Raw genomic sequence first — 15,017 nt, 5'->3', positions numbered from 1 at the left:
GAACTCTTGCTGGATCGATCTTCACACCTTCAGCAGAAACAATATGTCCCAGAAGTTTGCCTTCTTCTAGAGAAAACTGTGACTTCTTTGGGTTCACAGAAATTCCAAACCGTCTGCACTTTAGAAACACCTTCTTCAAATGTTGCAAATGGTCCTTGTGACTGCTGGAAAAGACTGTTATGTCATCAAGGTAAATAAGGACAAACTTGTCCTTTTCTCCCACAAAGGCTATGTTGATGGCCCTCTGAAAAGTAGCCCCAGCATTCATCAGTCCGAAAGGCATCTTGGAGTACATGAAAGTGCCCCAAGGAGTAGTGAAGGCGGTCTTTTCCTGATCTTCTGGATGTACAGCAATCTGATTGTAACCTGAAAATCCATCTAAGAAAGACATGACTCTAGCCCCTGAAACTTTTTGCAGCAAGTGTTGCATCTTAGGCAGGGGGTAGTTGTCTTTTAGAGAGCACTTGTTCAGATTCCTGAAGTCAACACAAAGCCTGATTTCTCCATTCTTCTTTCTTACTACCACAAGGTTAGCTATCCACTTTTAATACCCTAGGGGAACTATGATCTTGGCATCCAACAGCTTCTTGATTTCATTTTCAATCAAAGGCGATAAGAGAGGGCTGATAGGTCTTAATTTATGCTTAAAAGGGATGGTGTTCTTCTCCAATGGAATCTTATGCTGAATGATGTTGGTGTCATAGGTCTTAAGATCGTTGTACTCCCAAGCAAAAATATTAGCAAATTGTTTCATCAAGGTGTAATACTCTGAACTTTGGGCAGAAGACAAGTGAGCAGACAGATTTATGTACTTTGGATGGGCTGGACTCCCTCTATTATGTCTATGAACTGCAGATTCATTTTCTTTTTTAACAGGCTTATAACGTACATCATTATGATCAAACAGCTTCTCTAGGGGCACCAATCCTTTGGGTATATGGTTACTAGGCAGCTGAACAATGCTATCCCGACCAATCTCGTCCTTTAGCTTGGACTGGTTGCATTCTTCAATGGTTTCGTTTTCTTGGTCGATGTGCATTTCAGAAAAATCATCAATGACTTGTAAAAAAATATTAATTTCATCATCATATTCAAAAACTTTCCAGTATTTGACATTGTCAGGCAGAGATGGTCTATATTTCACCTAAACTTTATAAGTCAATTTAGGAGGCAAAGGAGGAATAAGCGTGCTAGCAGAGACAGCAAGGGAATCAGCAAGCTGGTTCTTCATTCTCGAGATGTAAGAAAAGCTGAAAATATTAAAAGAGCCCTTGAGCATCCATACCTCATCTTTGTATGCTTTCAACCTTGGATGCTTTTCTTGGAAAGTTTTGTTGACCTGCTGAATGATAAGGTCTGCATCTCTAAACACCTTCAGACCTTTGATGCCCATTTCTTTAGCAACGTTTAAGCCCAATATCAAGGCTTTGTATTCTGCTATGTTATTTGTGACTTGAAAAGTTAACTTGAAAGATAAATGAATGCATTCTTGTGTGGGGGACACAAAGACTACACCTGCCCCTGCAGCTTCCTTAGAGCAAGCTCCATCAAAGAACATGTCCCAAATTTGTGGGCCTTCTTCCTCTGTGATCTGGCAAACCGGTCCCTTAAGTTGTATGGAGGCCAACTGGGATTCTTCAATCTCAGAATACAAGCTCTAAAATCAATGTTGATAGCATAGATGGGATGATTAGTGGGATTCCTTTCATCACTGATGATATAAGCCAACTGAGCTTCTCTGTATAATCTCCTACTCTCACCTCCAAAAACTGGGACAGTAGCATAGGACAGATCATTTTGCAATGTTCCACCTAATCTCTTGATCCAACCTCTAGAGAGCAACATGCCAAACTTTGGGGGTACATCTGCTACCACAATATCCATCATCATGCTCTTCATGGGCAGCTGAGACAAGGTGATGGCTAGGTCTTTGATTAATCCCAAACATTTCACTTTTCTAGAGTCAAAAGAAAACAGGTCATCATAAGACTTGGTAATGTCAAGACCAAACTCATCCATGACAGCCTTGGGCATTAGATTATGGTTGGCTCCTGTGTCCAAAAGGCAGTTGTGAAGGATTTTGTCATGAATAGTCAAAGATACATAGAATGATCGGGAGCTGTCATCACAATTTTCAATCATTGGGCTGAGAACAACAATTGGTTTGTCGTCTTACAGATTTACATAGTCAGTGGAGGCTTGGATGGCTTTAGGCTCAAGAGCCTCGAGGATAGATCTCTTTAAGGACACATTCTTCACTAGTTCAATCAGAGGTATAGGTATGCTTAGCTTCTAAATTTCTGATTCAAAACTGAAAAGAGAAGGAGACTTGTCAAGGCCTCTTACCTCGTGAGCTGGAGCTTTAAGAATGATGGGATCAACTACTGGTTGTTTCTACTTTTTAACTTGCTGTATTGCAGGGAGAGCAGCTCTCTGAACAGGAGTTTCCTTGGCATTATTCATCTTCGACCTTAGATCATATCTGTGTTTATCATTAGTTTGCAGAACAGCTCCACCATCCCAGTCTTGGTTGAACTGGTCATTGAATAATGACTTTTCATAGGCAGTTGAGGTCAAAAAGGAGGCACTGCCTTTGTCTTCCAGACAATGGATCTCATCATCTTCTTCAAACTACTCTTCTTCCATGACTACATTCTGGAAAGGGGTCTTCACCCTTTGGTCTTCATTGGCATCTTTGCTTCTTTGCAGAATCTGCAATTGCTCATTAGCTCTTCTCTATGGATTTGCATTTCTAGGAGCAAAGGTATTAGGAACTCTTCCTTTCCCAAGGTGCTGCTCAACCTTTAATTTGGAGATTTTAGAGGCTAATGAATCTATCATCTTGGTCATTTTATCTATCTTGGGATCTGAAGATGATGAAGATTCGCCCCTCTGTCTCCTTCTATCAACATTCCCCTTGAGCTTCTCTGTAGCCATGATGTTTGATTCTACTTCCAAGGCTGCATCCTACATATCAGCCAAGGTAGCACATCGTCTCTCCCTCAATAGTAGACAGAAGTCAGAACCAAAGGCACTGGTATAGGTGAGCTTAGCAGAGGTAGTGGTGGGTTTTACTTTAGCTGGTATCTTGCTGTACATGTGGTTAAACCTCTTATTAAAATCAGACAACAACTCACCATTTTCCCTCTTTAAGTTTCCAAACTCGGTGTGGTAGTAGAGTAGATCCTTCTTATCCCCCCAATGCTTTAGGAATGCATCATATAAAGCCTCAATATCTGCTATAGACCTTGGGGTCAGTTCTCTGAACCACTTTCTAGCCTCTCCATCTAGACTTTGGACAAAGACTCTCATCCATACATCATCTTCACTAATGTCCAGATTATCAGCATAGATATAGAATGATTCAAGATGTTCCTCGGCTGTAACACCTTCAGTCCCAGTGAACTTAGGCATATACTTCTGATATTCTCCAGTAGGCATGGCATTCAAAGGAGTGGGCAGTACTAGAGGTCCATACCTAGCAGCTATGATTCTTTCCATTTTGGTAGGTGCTGCCATAGCTGTGATGGCTATAAGTGTACTGGAAGTCTGAATGACAGAGGGTTGAGGAGTGACTGATAGGGCTAAAGGAGTATGATGGATAGGAGGAGACGCTTCCTTTGGGCTTAAAATGAAAGGAGAACCTAAAGAATAAGGAGCTCTATGAATCTCTGAGATTTTTTCTTCACTGCTAGTATTAGATGCTATACTCTCAACATGTATTTATTCTATTACAGGATTTTCTTGAAGAGATATAGAATATTGTTTAGAGCTACCTGAACCTGATGCTCCTTTCTGCAATGCCTTTCTTTCTTTGATGATTTTTTCAGGGTTAGGTACTGGGTCAACTTGTGGCTTTTGAGGATTTCTCTGAGTATGCCTCATAAACTGAGCCAGAATTATGGAGTGGAGTTGCCAAGAGGTTTGTCCTCCAGTAGAGTCGCCAGATAGATGACTACAACCCAAATAGTGTCAAGGCTTTGTCTATCATCAAAGCTAGATCTGTGTCGTCCCCCAGGGAAGCTGAGCTTCAGTCTCCTCTCCTCGGCAACGACGCCAATTATGTTAGCACTCTAGGAAACTCTCCTAGGTTGTAGCTCGGAGATGTTGTCTAGTCAATTTAACGTCTTAAATTGCTCTACATAAATTATCAATCCGGGTATCGTAAACTGATGAAGTGTGGTGCACCATATGTGCTTAGTTAACCTTTTTCTTACTTCGTTGTTTTATAGTTTATGTTGTTTTGGGGGTTTTGTTCTTGTTGGTTTCCTAAAGTGTCTAATGCAAATGGAAATCCTATTCTAAGGTCTTAAGAGTACTTTTAAAGGACAAGTATGGATAGAGATTTCAAGACAAGGACTAAGGCCTATGTCCCTAATGGTAACTTCCAAAACTTAGCACTTCAAAAGATCTCAAAACATGTTATTGATGGAATTAGTACTTGAACAAAAGTGTAAATATGCAACTACTTCAATCAAAATAGAATGCAATAACCAATCAATGAGCTAGTGACTATGAAACCCAGTATCCTTGCTGCTGTATGAAAAAGAAAGTAAAAATTGAACTTAAAGCAACTCAAAGACTGAAAGCAAAGCAACTAAATCACACTACTTCAACTCCTGTTCTGATCCTTTACCCTTCAACTCAATCTGCCTACAGGAAGCAATCATAAACAAGCTGAGTAATATGATATCTAAATTGCAGGAAATTAAATTGCATAAAAGGAAACTAAGATCAAATCACACTACTTCAACCCTCGTTCTGATCCTTCTCCTTTCAACTCAATCTGTCTATAGGAAGTAATCATAAACAAGCTAAGTAATATGATATCTAAATTGCATGAAAGTAAATGAGCAAAACAAAACTGAAAGAAATAACAATGCTGGAATTAGAACTCAAAATAAATCAGCAGAAGGACAAGATGATTCCGTCATGTCATTAGTCATTAAAAAGCTATCTGCATTACTAACCTACAATCAACCGGTTGAACACACTTGCATGAATTAAAATTGCATGAATGAAAAATCTAATCTACCAACTTGAAAGCAATCAAATGACATAATGAAATCAAAGCAAAAATTACAAAATGAAATCTACTCTACCTTACATTCTAATATGCTCCATGACATCTACTTCACATCTCCTTCCATGTTGAGAACATCAAAGCTTTATTCAAATTCTTCAAAATTACAAAGTACAACAAAGCTCTCCAAAGCTTTCAAAAGCCATCAAGGAGGAACTACAAACTCACAAGCTAAAAAGTCTTAAGAACTCCAAACTCTAAGCTCTAAGCTCTAAGCTAACAAATGAAGGAGAGAGATCTCCTATTTATACAAAAAGATGAGAAGCCATCTCATTAATGAGAGTCCATGAAACTCTCCCTCTACCTCTAGAGTCCTACTCAAAAGAGGAACTGATAAGGCACATGTCTTCTTAGAGTTACAATACAATTAGGAGATGTGACACATATCCTCATGATCCCATGATTCTTTCTACTCAAATTCGAATTTGGCCTTAGAGTGCCACATAAGGGTCTTCTAGAAGCCTCCTTTCAACCTACACATGTCAACAATCTCAACCCATTTGTTAGGTATAAGCATATGCACATTATTTTCTAATTTTTAACCACAAGTTCACTTAGAAGGCTTAGAATTAATAAAGATTGGAAAAACATAAATGTGGCCCAATGATAATGAAAGTGGGATGAATGTGGTGACATAGTAGTGAAATGGAGGTGAAATGGAGATGATATAATGGACATAATAGTGAAAGTGTAATGGAAATGAATGACATTTTCAAGACTCAACAGATGCGTGGTAACATATAATATTCAATATCGTTCTCTGAACTATTGGAATGGATGGGGGTTTGGATCAAGTCAGATGACTATTTCAACTCTGTTTTCACTCAAGACATGCATGAACACCCTCAGCTTGACAAGGCTTTTGACCACTAATGCTCAATAGTTTATAGATTCAATGAATTGATGGAGAATCCTGACTGTACCAACAGATACATACATAAACACATATGAATGGCTAGCTACAGAAAGTAAGTGAAGCTTGCAAATCTAATTTATCAATGCAGAGATAAGATGACAGTTATATGGCATTAGACACAGAATAAAACATGAATAACCTATTTAAGTGCAAGATTAGAACAGAGGAGAAGATGGTGATTGAACATGTAACAACAAAAGAAGCTTGTATTACTAGAATGAAGATGAGACGCTGGGAGGAAAAGAGTATCCACAGTCTCCAAAAGTTGAACCCTTAATACTTCGAACTTTCAACCATTTATAGGCTTTTTACAATGCTCTCGAACTCTCTGAGGCTCGAGATGTCTTAATTTATCCCCTCTGTCTTCTAACTACTTGATGCCATAACTAGACAAACATGAGCTCAGAGGGCTTTTTTTCTAATAAACACAGCAACCAAATTCTGGTAATTTCGTCGCGTTGTCAGGTGGGTCGCTCATGCCAGTGGTGTTCCATGATCATTTCTGTTGGTTCGGCTGCATCGTGTTGTTGTTTTTCCCCTTTCAGCCATGCAGTACGTTATTTTAGTTGAATTGTCCGACTGTGAAAAACAATGACAAAGCCAACCAATTTCCTCCCCAGGTGATTGACGGGAAGTGGGGTACGAGGCCACTTGGGCCGTTGGATCGGGAGGAATGGACGGAGGAGATCAATCGCTGGAGGCTTCAAGTTGTGGCGGGAGCGGAATAAGTCTGAGTCATCTGATCTTAGATGGGTAGATCGAACGGTTATCGGGCGGACAAGATGCTCGAAGGATAAAGCCCGAGAGCAGTTTTCTTTAGGCGGAAATGGTCTATAACGGGAGGTCATTAGGTGGTAAGCGGTAAAGGTCGGAGCCTCCCCGATTCCATTCATCGGATGCCACGTAGCAGCGGAGGAGAGAGGGGAACCACTTTTATCGTGCGGGTATCCCTCTCGGTTGATGCCCAAGCGAAATGCATGATAGTTGTTAGATCTTGCAGAAATGATCTAACTGTGGTGATTGGTCAGAGCAGGTGAGCATAAATCGCTAGTCGAATGAAGTGTGGACCGTCAGATCAGTGGGAAGATCGACAACGGGGATCAAAAAATGGAGAGCGCAGTGGAAAGGAGATGAACCGAGAGCGGACCCGTCGATATTTCTGAGCGCAAGTGTATGATTTTGAAGTATGGCTTATGGCCAAAGTGGCGCAAGAGGAGGCGTGGACCATCAGAGCTAAAACATGGGACATTTTCATTAAAATAGTAGCAGTGCACCTTAGGGCTAACAGTTCCATATAGATTTCTTCATGCGAGTCCCCTTGCAAGAAGGTGGATTTAACATCCATCTAATGGACTTCCCATTTGAAAGAGGCAGCAAGGGAAATAACAAGGTTGATAGAGTTCATTTTGGCAACAAGGGAGAAGGTTTGAGTATAGTCAATGCCTTCAACTTGTGAAAAGCCCTTAGCAAAAAGACGAGCTTTATGTTTATCAAATTTTCCATCTGGTCCAAACTTGGTTTTGTAAACCATTTGCATCTAACAATTTTTCATCCCTTTGGAAGAGGAACAAGGTCCCACGTATCATTTGCCAATAATGAACGATATTCTTCATTCATAACTACGTCCCAATTTGGATGGCTAGAAGCTTATGCAAAGGTGTCAGGATCATAATTCGCTAAAGCTTAAGCTAGTAAAGAAGAGGCTCTATTGAATTGAGAACGTGTACGACATTGATCTATAGGATCACCGGAAAGAGCACCTGTTGCATCTCGAGTAGTGCGAAACCATTTTGGAAGCTAAGAAAATGAAGGAGGATCACGAGAAGGCAGGGGAGGATTGTCATCCTCACTGTCATCATCTAAAGAAGGAATATTTTTAGACGTAGAAGGGATAGAGATAGGTGGCACATCCTTCGAACTAGGGTCATTGGCCGATATATTTTCAGCAAACTTTACATCTCTTCTAATGATAAAATTTTTGGATTTAGGTTGAAGAAGTCTATATCCTTTGATAACATCTTCTAAGGCTTTATGTTTCTCATCTAGAATATGGGCCCATGTTTCATTTCCAAAAACATGAAAGTGACTTACATCTGATTTAATTGCGCTCTATGCTTCTTCTAGAGTGATATTATTTAAAACTTTAGTAGGAGTGAGATTTACTATGTAATTTTCACAATTAATTGCTTCTGCAAAAAATTGAGACTAAGTCCTTTAGATTGAAGCATACAATTAGCCATTTCCTTTAAGGTGTGATTCTTCCTTTCAGCTACACCATTTTGTTGTGGAACATATGGAACAATATGTTGCAAATGAATTCCATGCTCAGTGCAAAAGTTGACGAATTTATTGTTAACATATTCTCTGCCATTATCAGATCTTAGCTTAAGAATTTGATGTCCAGATTGTTTCTCAACAAAAGCCTTAAAGGCCAAGAACATGTCAAAGACTTCACTCTTGAGTTTTAAGAAGTATACCCAAGTGCATCTGGACAATCATCAATGAAAGTTAAGAAATACTTGTAGCCAGAGAATGAAACAATTAGAAGTGGACCACATAAATCTTTATGCACAAGTTGTAAAGGGGTTGAGGCGTGCCAAGAGACAAGTTTTTCAAACTATCCCGATGATGTTTTTCCGAGTACACATCCGAAACAAACACCATCTTTGTAAGATACCATAGGAAGACCTGTCACCATATTTTCTTTACAATGATTTTGAAGGGAGCGATAGTTCAAGTGACAAAATCACTCATGCACAAGTTTGCTCACTTCATCATTATGAGCAACAAATACCAAGGGAAGATTTGATGACCCAAAATTGTTAAACTTGTACAACCTTGTAAAATCATTAGCAATGCTAGTAGCTAAAATCTGTCTAGGATCTCTTAGGTCATTAATTACAACATCATGAGGTGAAAATTCAACGATTTTACCTTCACCTGAATGAGTTATCCGATATACAGATAAAATGTTGCAGGATAAGGTAGGAACACATAATACATCATTCAATTGAGCATTGTCTAGATGAATATTTCTAGTCCCTACAACACTAAGAGATCTATCATCACCAACATATATATTTTTGGTGTTACAATCATTTGAATAAGAAAACATGGCTTTGTTTTTTGCCATGTGATAAGAAGCTCCAAAAAAATCAATGAGCCACTCATGAGAATGAGAAGAAGAAGATACATTTAGTGCATAACCAGACCAAGATGCTTGACAACCACATGCAGAAAGTGTTATTCCTGAAGATGAAGTTGAAGTTTATGAGTGCTCCAAATGGATGCTATGCTTCTTCCTTGCTACTTCTAATGCTTCCATCTTCTTAAAGCATTTAGATTCTAAGTGACCATCATGATTACAAAAGTTGCAATGTCTACCAGTCTTCTTCCCTTTATTTTTAGTTGCCTTGTCATTTTGTTGAGTTGAATTTTCATTGTGAGACTGAAATTGCTTAGGACCCTTGTTTGGTTTAGGAGCATTCTTTTTAGGATGTTGCTTCTTAGGATTCTTTGAACTTGGTTGTTGCTAGTTGCTAAGGCTTTCTTAGAAGAGTTTCCAGTGGTAAGAATACCAAGATGTAAGAGTTTTGCTTGCTCTCTTATTAAAGAATCACAAAAGGCATCAAAAGTAGGGGACTTGTAGTCTTGTCTTTGAGAAATAAAGGCTTCTCTAGTAGAATGGAAGGTGGAAACGAACACAGAGTAGGTTGGTCCTAACTCAGTAAGAATGGAATAGATAAGGCTACCATCTTATTTCTTAACCTTAACACCTTCCAAGAAAAGTCTAAGGGTCTTGAACTTGGACAAAAAATCTTCAATGGAAGAAAAATGATTGAGGTCCAATGTAAGCAACTCATTTTCGAGTTGATGGAATCTAATTTCATATTTTAATTCCAAAAAATTTATTGAGTTTTTTCATTGCTTTATCGGGGGTATCAATTTCTGCGATATGGAATCTAAGGTCTAGAGAAATAGACATCTCTATCAACCCATGTGTTTAATCTTGCTTATTTTCCCATTTGGTTTGTTTATCTTCATCTCAAGGTTTAGACTCTTGGCCTGAGGCTATTCTATAAATACCTTTAATTCTAAGTAAATCCACAATGTAGGATAGCCATTAGAAGTAGTTGGTGCTGTCAATAATAATTAAGCATGGACTTTCCATTTTAAAAGAAATTGAAGTTGTATGTACTGAAACTAAGTGTTCAAATGGAAAGATCTCGAAAAATTAGGTCGATTAAAGAAAAATGATTGTGAAAACGGCTTCCAGATGAAGAAGTTATGGCTTTTTGAAGAAAAGTTGTTGAAGATACCAACGAACCACATGAATGTTTGAAAGTGGATGATAATATTATATTTAAAATAGATTCACCCCCTTTCCAAAATTAATCTAATTATCTCAAAAAAAGAAGAAGAAGAAGAAGAAAAAGAAAAAAAAGAAGATTATTTTATGTGAGCCACTTTTATAAATAAGTGAAAGTCACTTTTACAATGATACTTTATGAACTATCCACTAAATTGTAACTTAAATAAAAGATAAAGTGACTTTAGAATTATAAGTGACTCAATTTTTATAATGGGTGAGAACACTTTTACATAAAGTAACTTTAAAATATAAGTTACATGTGTTAAAACAACTCAACAAAAAAAAAACTTGAACCCAAGACCCTTATTCTAATAAAATAACTTTAGACCAAGTGACTTAGTTTAAAAGTTTAATAATTATTAGAAATGATGAAAGTTTTTTGTTTTTTGTGTTTTGTTTTGTTTTGTTTTTTGTTACAGAACAAAAACAACCACACAAACCAAACGAACAAGCAAAGGTATCAAAGCCTTACAACTTAAAGTTAGATTTGGACGAAAACTATATATTTTCCTCAATGTTTCTGCTTTTCCGAGATCACATTAAGGCGCAGCCAAAAAGAGCATACGCATGAGAAAAAATCATTTCTTTCTTTTTCTAATTTTCCCAGATTGCACAGAGTCGCGGGGCAAGGAGCATACACAGAAATGAAAAGTATAGATCTAGTAATAAAAAAAATTATAGAGGTCTATAAACTAAAATAAACAGAGAGATAAATAACTATAATTGCAAATAAAGACGTATACCTCCAGATCTTAAAAATGGTGTAGCTAGGGTTACCGAAAACCTTTTCACGCGAAATGAAAGGGATTCCTCATTGGAATAGATGCTCCTAACACAATATAATAGTCCTCTCAGCCTAAAAGCAGTAAAAAATAGTCGATCTAGGAAACGACAGTCAGATACAGTTGTACCGGCTTCGGATTTGGATCACCAATGGATGCGGCCCTCGAATAGCTTCGATACCATGTAGGAATTTACAGGGAAATATCCTTAGATAGAACACCAAAGGACACCGCTCGCAAACAGATCACAGATCAGTACACGAGTATTCTTGACGTGGTTAAAACCCTTAAAAGGGGAAACAGTCCATGACCTGAGGCAACGGGACCACTTTAGGAAATTTATTAATGTAAAAGAAATAAATTTTACATAAGTTTCTCTCATGAATGGTCACCTAACAAATGACCATCCATGCTATTTAAATAGAGATTATGGACCAATCGGGTGTTAAGCCATGGATCAAGTGTCGGTAATACCAAGGAGAGAATGAACCATCAGATCACTTCATGTATAGAACATATCTTGACCATTAGATTGTAAGTTACAAAAAGTACATACTAAAGAAACACACTTTACCTAACTATACACTAGACCAAGTTATACTTAATTATTTCCTATGTGTCTGAATATCCTAATATGGTACCTATATATTGTTGCATCTTCCATATGACAAAGGCACAAAATTATTTAGCAATATATCTAAGAGAGACTCAGATTTACATGTAGATCTTGTTCATAATGTTGTGTATGCAATGAATGGGGGTGGAACCATTAAATTACAACTAGAGTCAAGAAGGACAATGGAAGCCAAGGATGTGTTATTCATATTGAGACTAAAGAAGAACTTTCTCTTAATATCATTGATGGAAGACATAGGATATATAGTCATGTACAAGAATGGGCAGACCCTTATTTATGCAATTGAGTCTAGACTAGACACTAATGGCCATCAAGGTTAGAGAAAGAAACTTATACAAGTTAACAAGCAAACATTTTCACAAGCAGAGGGATGCTTAGGAGCATGTGGAGGCTCCTAGGAGCACATTCAGGGAGAGTAGGCATTCAAAGAAGGACATTTTGTTGGGACTAGAGGAACAACTAGTTCTAGATGGCTCTTCAAGAAATTATCTTCTCGCTAAGAGGGTGTGTTAGTGTTTGTAGCTTAGGCATGTAATTCTAAACAAACCTAACTGTTTAAGCATGCAAAAGTTGCCTAATAGACCCTTAACCTTAACAACTACTTTTGTGGTTAAAGTAATTTATTTTATAAGACAAAAGTGAGATAATCTAATGAAATACAAAGGTTGTTGCATTAGTGAATTCGATGATTCTCAACTGTCAATATTAAGTGATGTTGAGATCTAACCTCAATCATCAATGACTTTGGAGAATAGGAATGTGGATTCATTCATAACTCAAGTGTATAGAAGAAAGATTATGCTAAGGGAGAGGACACATTGAGTGAGCATAAAACATATCAAGAAGGAAATCTTGACGATTGGGTAGAGAAGGACCTACATTGAAGCGTATCAGGTTCAAGAAAGGTGCAAGGGGAACCAAGGGAGATCCAAATCAAGCAAGGAGGGTTTGATCAACTAGATTAGATCCAAGTTTTTGTTGTATAAAGCAAGGACAAAAGTGCCCCCTCAATTTTGTATGGATAGATGTAGCATGGTATGGTCATACTAGATGTATTTAGAGTTGTGGACTCCAAACACAATTTGATGACATGGTTCGCCATTTGTTTATGTTATTGTTGTCTTCCTAGGGGAAGAATGGATAGATACAATTAGAGAAAGGAAATGGTGGATTACCAATCTCTCTTGGCACTGCATATATGAATCAAATGGACTAAATTTTTGGATTCGCATATATGGTCTCACTATACCATAGAGTGGCTTCGGATATGGTGAAATGATGCTCACCTAGACAACACGGTAGTTGAACAACAACAATGTCTAAGGGACTGGTTTGTTGATGTAATATGGAGGAATGATTAAGTGGATCATCCCTAGAGTGATCTAAAATGATATTAGAATCTAGAGGTTCTTCCAAATGGGGAAGAATAATGGTACTAGAGTTGACACTACCAAATGCACTAGGATGGTTTGGGAGAATAGATTCTCCTGGACTCTCAAAAATGGATACCTCCTTACCCAAACATTGTGTGGCAATGTAATGGCCACAAGGTGGATGCAGTTCAAATTCACGGGCTTGAAGTACGGGGTGATGGAACCAATCATCATCATGGGAGTCATGGTTCACATGTGCATCTCCAAAGGGTTGGAGGGATAACTAGTAAATGTAACACCTACGGATGTTGAGACCAAAGTGTTCACCAAAGAAGGTTCGATCGAATCACAATAGGGAACTCCAAGAGATTCCCAGTAGATTGATCCCATGAATGACGAAAGGTAGAGAATAAGGGTAGAACTATCTGTCATCTCGACATCAGGAGGGGGAATCATAATGGTGGTTTGAGAAACCTCATGTTATAAAAAAGCAATGGGGCTAGAATCCGCAAGTAGAGGAGAAGTGGAGTCACTATGAGTGACATCTAGCTTTCTAAGTACTTGAAGTGTATCACGAAAATATTCGAGATTAAGACATTGATGGGAATAATGGCCATAGTTATCGCACAAAGCAAGGGCGATTTGTGCGTAAGGATTTTTTTTCTTAGCTGACTCAAGTAAGGTGACATGGACCTCAGGAATGTTAGAGTCATGAAAGGTATTAAAGACCAAATTCTTGATATGAGGGAGTTCAGGACAATTATTGGTGGCATGCCCAATGAAATTACACAAAGCACATGGAGGTGCAGACTTTGGTGGTTTGGGAGGAGTGGGAGTTAATTGGGGTGCCTTGTATTTGGTTCCCTTCTTCTGGGATTTTCCTCCTCACCAGATGCTTTTGCAATAGGAGTGGCTTCTTGTTGATGTTGTTGTGGAACTGAAGCAAAGGAAGCGGAAGGAGCAACAGGTTGAACCATCGTCAAAGTTGTGTAAGGTTTGGGTTGATTGGGAGGAGTGTTTATGGGAGGATCAATGTACTAGACCCAGATCCCCAAAGTGATGTTAGGTAGACTCAACGTAGCCATAACAGGGGTAGAAAAGATTCCCGGTGGTGGGAATAAGAAAGGTATCTTACCTGAAGGGTAATGACCAGGGGGAACTACTCTTGGATGGTTAAGACCTAGGGGAATGATTCCAGGCTAAAAAGGATCGGGAGAGATACCATTAGAAGGAAATGGTCTTCAACGAATTGTACCTAAAGGTTGGGCTGAGTTGGGAGCAGGAGGTTGCGGAGGGGTTGGTTGTTGTGAAGGCATACTAGACCACTTGTTGGTGGCCTGTGATGCTTGAAGCATGCAAACACTGGACGAGCTAGGCTCAGAAGGGGTAGGCAGTGGGCCATAATAAGCCCCAAGCATAGTGGAATCTTTATAGACTCTAGGGGACACATCGGTAAAGGTAGGGACAATCTGATTTCTAGTCATAAATGAAATAGTGGCATGAGGAGAGGTCTAAAACTAAGGGTCGTAATAAGTCAGTTGACCGACAATGATGACCTTTCCATTGTGGAGAAAGCACATCTTGTGAAGAATGGCAGATGTGACTACGGACATAACATAGGTGTAACTATGACCCAACAAGATGTTATAAGCTAATGGGGCATTAATGACTTCAATATCAATCGAGATCGTCTTGCCAACAATGGTGACAGGACAATTGCGCTATAAACCAAGGGGTTGTGAGGGATAAACATCCCAAGCACAAAGAGTGATAGTGGATGGGAACAGGTCAGGGAAACCAAGTTACTTCCAAACACTAGCGACCATCACAGAGTGGATGTGCCTTCGTCTATGA

Source organism: Pinus tabuliformis, chromosome 4_1, assembly GCF_031772625.1.
Source record: "Pinus tabuliformis cultivar Carrire ecotype Pingquan chromosome 4_1, CPIR1, whole genome shotgun sequence".
In the NCBI taxonomy this organism is placed as follows: Eukaryota; Viridiplantae; Streptophyta; class Pinopsida; order Pinales; family Pinaceae; genus Pinus; species Pinus tabuliformis.
The sequence above is the reverse complement of the archived record's forward strand: the minus strand, read 5'-3'. Positions refer to the sequence as shown.